At 34.2% G+C, this 8,320-nt stretch overlaps 1 protein-coding gene across 1 annotated transcript in view; it reads right to left on the reverse strand.

The window, feature by feature from the left end:
• The window catches only part of KCTD8 (potassium channel tetramerization domain containing 8), a 244,961-nt gene that overhangs the window by 201,832 nt on the left and 34,809 nt on the right, over positions 1-8,320 (reverse strand). The gene's annotated exons all lie outside the window — the stretch shown is intronic.

Here is an 8,320-nt window from a genome sequence, read left to right on the forward strand (position 1 = left end):
ATCCTAATTCCAAAATTAGAAAGAGACAGTACAAAGAGAAAATTAGCATTCCATTCAGTTACAAATGTATGTGCAAATTCCAAATAAAAAGGTCTGTTAAAACAAAATTCAATATGATCAAGTAGGATTTATGCCAAAATTGTGAAAATATTTTAGTACAAAAAGTGAATCAATATATTTCACCATATCAATACACAACAAAGAGAAATATATAATTATTTTAAGAGATAGAGAATTGGATAAAATTTAAAACCTGTTTATGATTAAAATAGAAATCTACCCACAGAAAACTAGAAATAGAAGGAAAGAGTCTAAACTTGGTGATGATTATGAACCAAATGCCTAAAGCAAACATTGTGCTTAAACACTAAATTTAAGGGAAAAATTCATAAATATCCTTCTTACAATTAAGATAGGCATTCATATAAAACTGTATGTTGAATTTCGGGGAACTTACAGAATTGCAAGATGTCCAAGAAACTGCAAGATTTTATATGCTTGGGATAGTAATTATAAATCCTGACAAATGCAGTAAAGAAAAGATAAAGATAAATGTACAAAGATTAGAAGAGAAGGAATAAAACTGTCCTTTAGATAATATGATGGTCTACAACACAAAAAATATATATAATTAGACAAACTATTGAAACTAGTAAGAGTTTAATCAAGTACAAGATCAATTTATAAAAATCATAAACATTTCTCTACACTAGAAATAACCCAATAGCCAGCTACAGAATATAATGAGAAATAAAATACTCTTTATAATAGAAAAATGAAGCCTACGAAGTAGGAATCAACCTAAAGAAGAATATCTGAAGCCATGGTAATAAAAATACTATGGTATGAACAAAACAAATGGAACATAACAGAGAGATTCAGAGACTCTCTGAAACATTGAAGATAACAATATACAAGTAAGGGCATATCACAAATCAAGGTGATGAGTAATGTAGTAGCATAAATTAAGATGGAAAAGATAGATTTCTTTGTAGTAGTAAAGGATCAATTTCTGTGTAACAGAGAAAATAAAAACCTGTATTCCTACCTTTGAATACCACCTATAAAAGAGTACTCCAGATGGTTAAAAAATTTTAATATAAAAAGTAAATCAATGAAGTTAATAAAAGAAACATCTTATATAATGTTTGCCTTGTCATTTTTGACACCCTATGATAGTAGTGGAGGCCTAGTTGTTACTTTGAACAGTAAAATAGGCCCCAGAAATTGGGCTGGGTGATAATAAGTCAGAAACAGATGAGGGCACATAAAACAAAATGGAAATTAATTTGTTCAAATAAGTTAAAAAGCTCATTCTATAATAATTTAAAAAATATAAATCTAAAATTTGATGAAAACATCAAATTTTTTATTTTGGATATAACCATAACTTATTTGAATTTGAATACGTTATAAACAGAGAATTCTGTAATGCTTATGCACAGCAAAGAGCAAGTACCTTCGGGCTTACATTACTATCAGTGAAGTTTAATTTGTGATAAGAGGTGATAACCTCTACTGAAGGAATTTGATTTTTGATCACTAAGAGCCTTCAGGGGGAAAGAGTAGTGGTCTGGAATAAAGGATCTCAGGCTCCAATTCCTGCTATGACCCTGGCAAAGTCACATAACTACTCTGGGCTTCAGTTTCCTCATCTATGAATTAGGAAGTTAATTAAAATATTGATTATCGTTATCGATATTTTTTTAATTATAGACTCCTTTAAGAATATCCTGAATTCTGGGGGACCTTCTTCTCTCCTAAAATGTTTCAGATAATTAGGCACAACAAAAATGTGAATCAAATGTAGAAGATTCACAGACTTGCAAGAGATCTTTGTACTTCAGATTTAATTCTTTTAAACTAGCAAATACGTACAATTCCTTTCAACTCTAAAAAATAAACAGATAGATAGATAGATAGATAGATAGATAGATAGATAGATAGATAGATAGATCGATCGATCGATCGATAGAGAAATGTCTCAAGGAATATTACTAGGTTTTTGGATTATGTATCAGAATGCAAAAGATAGTCACTTACTGAAGAGACAACCCTGAAAAAGAAATAGGTGGTAGGAATGGGAAAGAAGAGGGACATTATGAATCTTGGAGTTGTTAACTTGGACATAAAAATTGGACATGTCGCTCACATATTCACACAGAAATTTCAAATAGGAGCTGGATTGCTAGTCGATATGACATTCAAAGGAGAAGTGTATGCTATGGACATAAATTTGGGAGCCATCAGTATATAAGTGATAATTGCATTATTGTGATGAGTGACATGAGAATGGTGACATGAGAACGGTGAACAAAACAAGTAACTCTAATATTTAAATGCTAGGTAGTGAATGATGAACCCACAAGGGAAATAAAAGTAAGAGCCAAAGTGATAAGCATACTGTTGTATCAAAAATTTAAGAACCCCAAAAGTGTCCCTTATGAACTGATGAATAGAAAAATCTCTTTTTTCTTCTAGTTTGACACTGGTCCATGCTTTTGTACAAGGCTTGAATAGAGACTCACATATTAGATTTTTATCCTCTAGTTAGGCACAAGCTGAACAGCCATATGCACAGAAGCCAAGAAAATGTGTTTCAAGACAGAATAGTCAACAATGGCAAATGCTGATAAGAGGTAGAAGTAAATGAAAAAATAAAGATAGCAATGAGATTTAATGGCATAGATGGAAAACACTGGGGACCTTTGAAGTGGCTGTTTTAAGTAGGTGCTAAGGACCAAAAGCTGAGTGTGCTGAGATGTAAGCAAAAAGTGAAAACATGGAAATATTGACATCAAAATACAGACCATTATTTCAAAAAGTTCAATTGTGTCAAGTTCAAGTGGTAACTGGATAGAGATAAGGGTTACCCTTCAAAAAATTCAGCTACATAAAAAGGTAATTGGATAAAGAAAAATAACTTTGGGGGCATTTCATCTTTGTTATAATGAAAAGAACTCTGGTAAGTTTGAAAGCTAATGGAAAGGATACAGTTTGGAGGGAGAGGTTGAATGCCAAAAAACAAAAGTAGTGATCACTAATGTAATGTTCCTAATACAATGGGAGTGATAGGACCCAGAGGAGCCTCAAGCAGAAAGACCATCCTAGGACAGAAGTAACCGTTCCTCTATTATTGTAATAGAAGGGAAGCAGATAAGATGGATTCAATTGTGGATAGATTTGTAGGATTGGCAGCAGGGAGATGAATGAATGTAATGGCCTCTATTTCTTAAGTAAAGAAAGAGGCAAAGACATTTGCTGAGACTAAGGTGAGGAACAGGTGAAGTAACTGGACATTTAAAAAAAAGTTACAATAAGAATGTACTGTGAGATTAGAAGAGTTTACCAGAGAAGTATAGGAGAATCACCAAGAAGTGATGATTGTCTACTCAAGGCTGACGTTCATGGATTTTAGTAGAAATTATTTGTTCTGCTATATGACTTTTTTTCAGTAGTTCTAGAGTGCTTGGTTGCATTGGAAAAAAAGTTGCTAGTTGGGTCCTCTCAGAGCCGCAAAAGGGATTGAGAAAAAAATAACAACAGAATAAGAGGGTTTAAGATACTTCCAGGAGGGTCACTGTAATTATAAACCTATAATTTAAATTAGATAATGAGGGCAATAAACAAAAGAAGGCCCATGAATTAAGAGAAAATGGTTATAATAGAGAGTAAGCACACAAGCTGGTAGGAAACAATACTATCGTCCATGAGATTTTTAATTAACAGTTTTGGAGGTGGAGAAACTGTGTATATAGCATATGGTCTATCTTTGTTGTCCTGAGTTAGTGACTAGGAAAATATTTGTAGCCAACATCTGCCCCATCCCCAATCTTTATATCTCCCCTTGGTGATCCATCCATCTAGAATGTTTATTGATAATCCTCTTTCCATGAAGGCGTACTTTGAAAAGAGCAGAAGTACAAATTCTCATGGATATGGCTATGACTATAATGACCAACTCGATATAATAAAATAGACTCATTATCTCCCTCCTAGGATAAATCGGTCCCTGTCATCTTCCGTATTCCTGTCAGTTCTTCTAGGTTTTAAACACTGAAGCAGTAGAGTCATCTTTGACTCTACCTCCCTATCTCTCTTGTACTAAAATGGTCTATAGCTCTAATGATTATTTCATCACAATGTTTCTCATATTCATCTCCTCTTTTCCATTCACATTATCATCAGCCCAGTTCAAACTAGGGCCATCTCATGCCTAGACTCTTTCGATCACTTCCAAAGGCCTTATTTGCTATAATCTACTCCCTTCTTGTCTTCTTTTTCCTCTGTATCTTTAATATTTTCCATTATCTTCAGGATAGACATCTCATTTATTTTGTCCCACACTTACATTGTAATCTTCCTGAAGTTAAAGATGATATTTACAGTATATACATGTTGATATCCCTCTTTAAAATGTTTAGCCTATGATGATCACTTAGTAGACATCTATGGATTTGACTCGGTAGTCACTTGGCTCTGACAATGCTGTGTATTTGACACCAGCCTTGTCAAAATCTTAATACAAAAAAAAAAAAAAAATTCTTTAGTTTAGTCTTATAAAGAATATCCTGTTCTCCTGTACCCAATTTTTAACAGGATAGCTTTTGAAAGATGTCCTCCCTATAAGACTAACCATACATGGCAGATTTTGGCCATTTCTCCAAGAGAGCCTTTGGGATTGTCCTAGCACAGGTGGTTTGTGACTCCAGGCTTTTTTCAAACTGATGTTCCCTCTACATCCGTGTACTTATTCCACAAAGTGGTCTGTAACTCTCTGGAACATCCGTAATCTCTAGGGTATTATAAGATGGGTCACCCTAGGCAATATTATAAAATTTGTTTTCATGGAATTTTTTTTTTCACAAAGCTCTGCTTGTACTCCATGTTCCTCTCAGATATATTTCCCTCTCGACCTAATTCAGGTATAAATGCATTTATGTTCCTTCTTCTTCCTATCTTTAATAAAATATTCTCTTTAAGATAGTATCCTACCTCTCTATATCTATATCTAACATCCAGTATATTAGCTATTGATTTTAATAATTATAATCTTTTTAATATAAAAATATATAAGATGCAATTAAAAATCTGCAAAAATAAATGAAAGTTATTTAAAATCTCACCATCTAGAAATAATTAAATATATTTCTTTGCAGTCATTTTAATGCATAAACATTGATGCATCTTTTTAAATATAATTAACAGCATTAATTATATGAATACTCATGCATACACATCTCTGTCATTTTTTTTCACTTAATGTTTTAGCAAAACCATAATTTTTTTCTCAGAACTCACTTGTTTATAATTAAACAGATTCTTAAATGTTAATGTGGAAAGCTGCTCTAAAAAAATATCACCAGAGATTCTAATTCAGTAGGAAACAAAATTTCAAATTTAACTGACATCCCAGATAATATTATTATAAGTTCCTTAGACCATCAAACTTTATTGATCTCTTTACCCATCCTCAAAGGGGCAACTGGTTGCATCAACTCCTCCTCTAACAGAATCCTTGACTAGCTCTGCTCTGTTCTTCATAATACCCACACTAAGAATCCACAGCCTGGACGAATCCCATTATCTACCCTCTCTCCTTCTGCATCTTCTCCACAGACTATCTCCCAGTCAGGCAACTTATTACCACTAAAAGTTTATAATTTTCTTTAATTATCTCTAAAATCATTAATGAGCTCCTAATAGGTAAATCTAATTGATATTTTCAGTCTTTATTTATGGTAAACCCTCAGCAGCATTACACCAATGTATTTAAGACTCACTTCTTTGTGCTTAAAACTTGTTTTTCCCATAGACTGCACAACTACTTCTGTCTTCTGATATTCCAATGTCCAAGTTGCCTTTCTTCATATCATTCCCAGGATCCTTTTTATCAATCTTCTCCTTTAACAGCCTCTACAACACAGTCTTTCACCACCCCATATTCACTGATTATTCATCTGATCTGTAGTATCTAAATTTGTGACATCTGCACCTGAAAGTTACACAGATACCTCAAATTTAACAGGTTTAAAAGTGATCTTATCATCTTCTCCTTACAAATGGGGACAGGGCCTCACTCCCCCAGTATGCGCTATCTCAGATAAGGCTGTCACCAACACTGGAGTCATATCCTCTATATCTCTTTCTCCTTCTCCACTATATCCAATAGGTCACAAAATCTGAGCTAAAGCACAGGATCAGATCACTGAAGATGAGACTTTCCATGAAACAGAGATCAGACTATCAATTTTCAGTAATAATTTAAAGAATAGAGGCATGGATGAAACAAAGAGTGGTCTGAAACATCTCACATAGCTCCCCAGTTCCTTCTTTACCACATAGAATAATCACTCTCTGGCATAGAATGACTGATGAAAAATTAAGAGAGGTTTTATAGGGTTCCTCAAACAGAAAAAAAAAAAATGTAACTTATAAAACTTCTACATTTTATATACCCAGAGAAATGAATAGCTTATATGGTATCCACCAAAAAGCCAAGACTTATAGACTCTGTACTTATTCACTCACTATAAGTCATCTTTTTAGACAGGGTCATCTGGTAAAAGCTTTTACTAGATATAGTCACCTCTTCCTAGAAATAGCATACATCTATTAACTTACAGAGCCAGTTGACAAGGAAATTAGACCAGGTCACCTGCCTTCTTTTCTTTCTCCAAAGGCATCCTCCTGGTATAGAGAATAAATAAATCATAGCTGCCAGATGTTTTAACTCCTTTCTCCCAAAGTTTAATTGATTATATCACCTACTTAGCACTAGAATTCATCTCTTACTCCCTATCTCTACTAGAGCACATAGGTTGATCTCTGGCCTGAATCTTTCCAATCACTACCAACTAACCAAGTAACTTTAGTTTCCCTATTCCATGTGCCATTCTGCCACCATAGTTGCTTCTTGAATAAGCATATTTGACTGTGTCCCTTTCCAGTTTAAAATCCTTTACCTCTTATAAAATGTATTGCATCAGTTTTCCTCTGCCTACATTTTCAGATGTTTTCCCCAATGTATTCCTTGAGATCCAGAACACATCAAACCATTCTCTAACAAGCCATGCCTAGCAAAGCTCCAAAGATCTCATGTGGATGCCCATCATCCTGTCAATAATCTACAATGTCACCTTTTCTCTAATGCCTTTGTTCAATCCTCCATTTAGTTCAGGCAATAAACACCTCCTCTGTATTGCCATTGTTCTTTATAAATAATAATAATAATAAATAATTAACTTTAGAAAACCTTGACTTTGAATAAGATGCTATGGCAAGTGTGTGTTTTTTTAAGTTAATTGGGGTAACACTGGTTAATACAATTATATAATTTTCAGGTGTATGTTATAGTTTGACATCTATATATTCGATCATGTGATTACCACCCAGAGTCCGGTTTCCTTCAGCTACCCTATATTTCACTCCCTTTACCCACTACGCTTCAGCTACCATATATTTAACCCCCTTTACCCTATCTACCTCTCCTCTTCTCCCCCCTCTCCCTTATCCTCTGGTAACTACTAGTCCATTGTCCATGTCCATGAGTCTCTGTTTGTTTGTCCTGCTCATTTGTTGCTTTTAGGTTTATACCCCATATTTAAGTGATATCACGTGATTTTCAACTTTTTCTGTCTGGCTTATTTTGCTTAGCATGATTATCTTGAGGTCCATCCATGTTGTTGCAAATGGTAATATTTCATCTCTTCTTGTGGTTGAGTAATATTCCATTGTATATATGTACCACAGCTTCTTTAGCCAATCATCTATCGTAGGACACTTTGGTTGCTTCCATGTCATGACCACTGTGAATAATGCTGCTATGAGCATTGGTGTGCAAATACTTTTTGGATATGGGTTTTCAAGTCTTTGGGATAAATATCCAGTAGAGGGATTTTTGGATTATATGGTAAATCAATTCTTAGTTTTTTGAGGAACCTCCATACTGTTTTCCATAGTGGCTGTACCAATTTGCAGTCCCACCTGTGCCAAGTGTTTTATGTGCATCATATCATTTAGCCCTCAGAACACCCTCTGAAATATGTACTAATATTCCAATAATTTTACAGAAGAGGAAATCAAGGATTGGAGACAATAAATGACTTACCCAAAGTTACATAATTATGAACTGAAAGGGTTAAGATATGACTGTAGCCCTGGTTTACTGCAGAGCCTTCCTCCTTAAACCCAGTCATAATATGTTTCTACTCACCCATCACACAGTTTCCCTAATTAAATCGATAAACATTTGCTAAGTGACAATCTGGTGCCAGACACAGTATGAGGCTTTACCGAGTAAGGCAGGGAGAGTAAATCT

Source organism: Pteropus vampyrus, unplaced genomic scaffold (assembly GCF_000151845.1).
Source record: "Pteropus vampyrus isolate Shadow unplaced genomic scaffold, Pvam_2.0 Scaffold79, whole genome shotgun sequence".
NCBI classification, from domain to species: domain Eukaryota; kingdom Metazoa; phylum Chordata; class Mammalia; order Chiroptera; family Pteropodidae; genus Pteropus; species Pteropus vampyrus.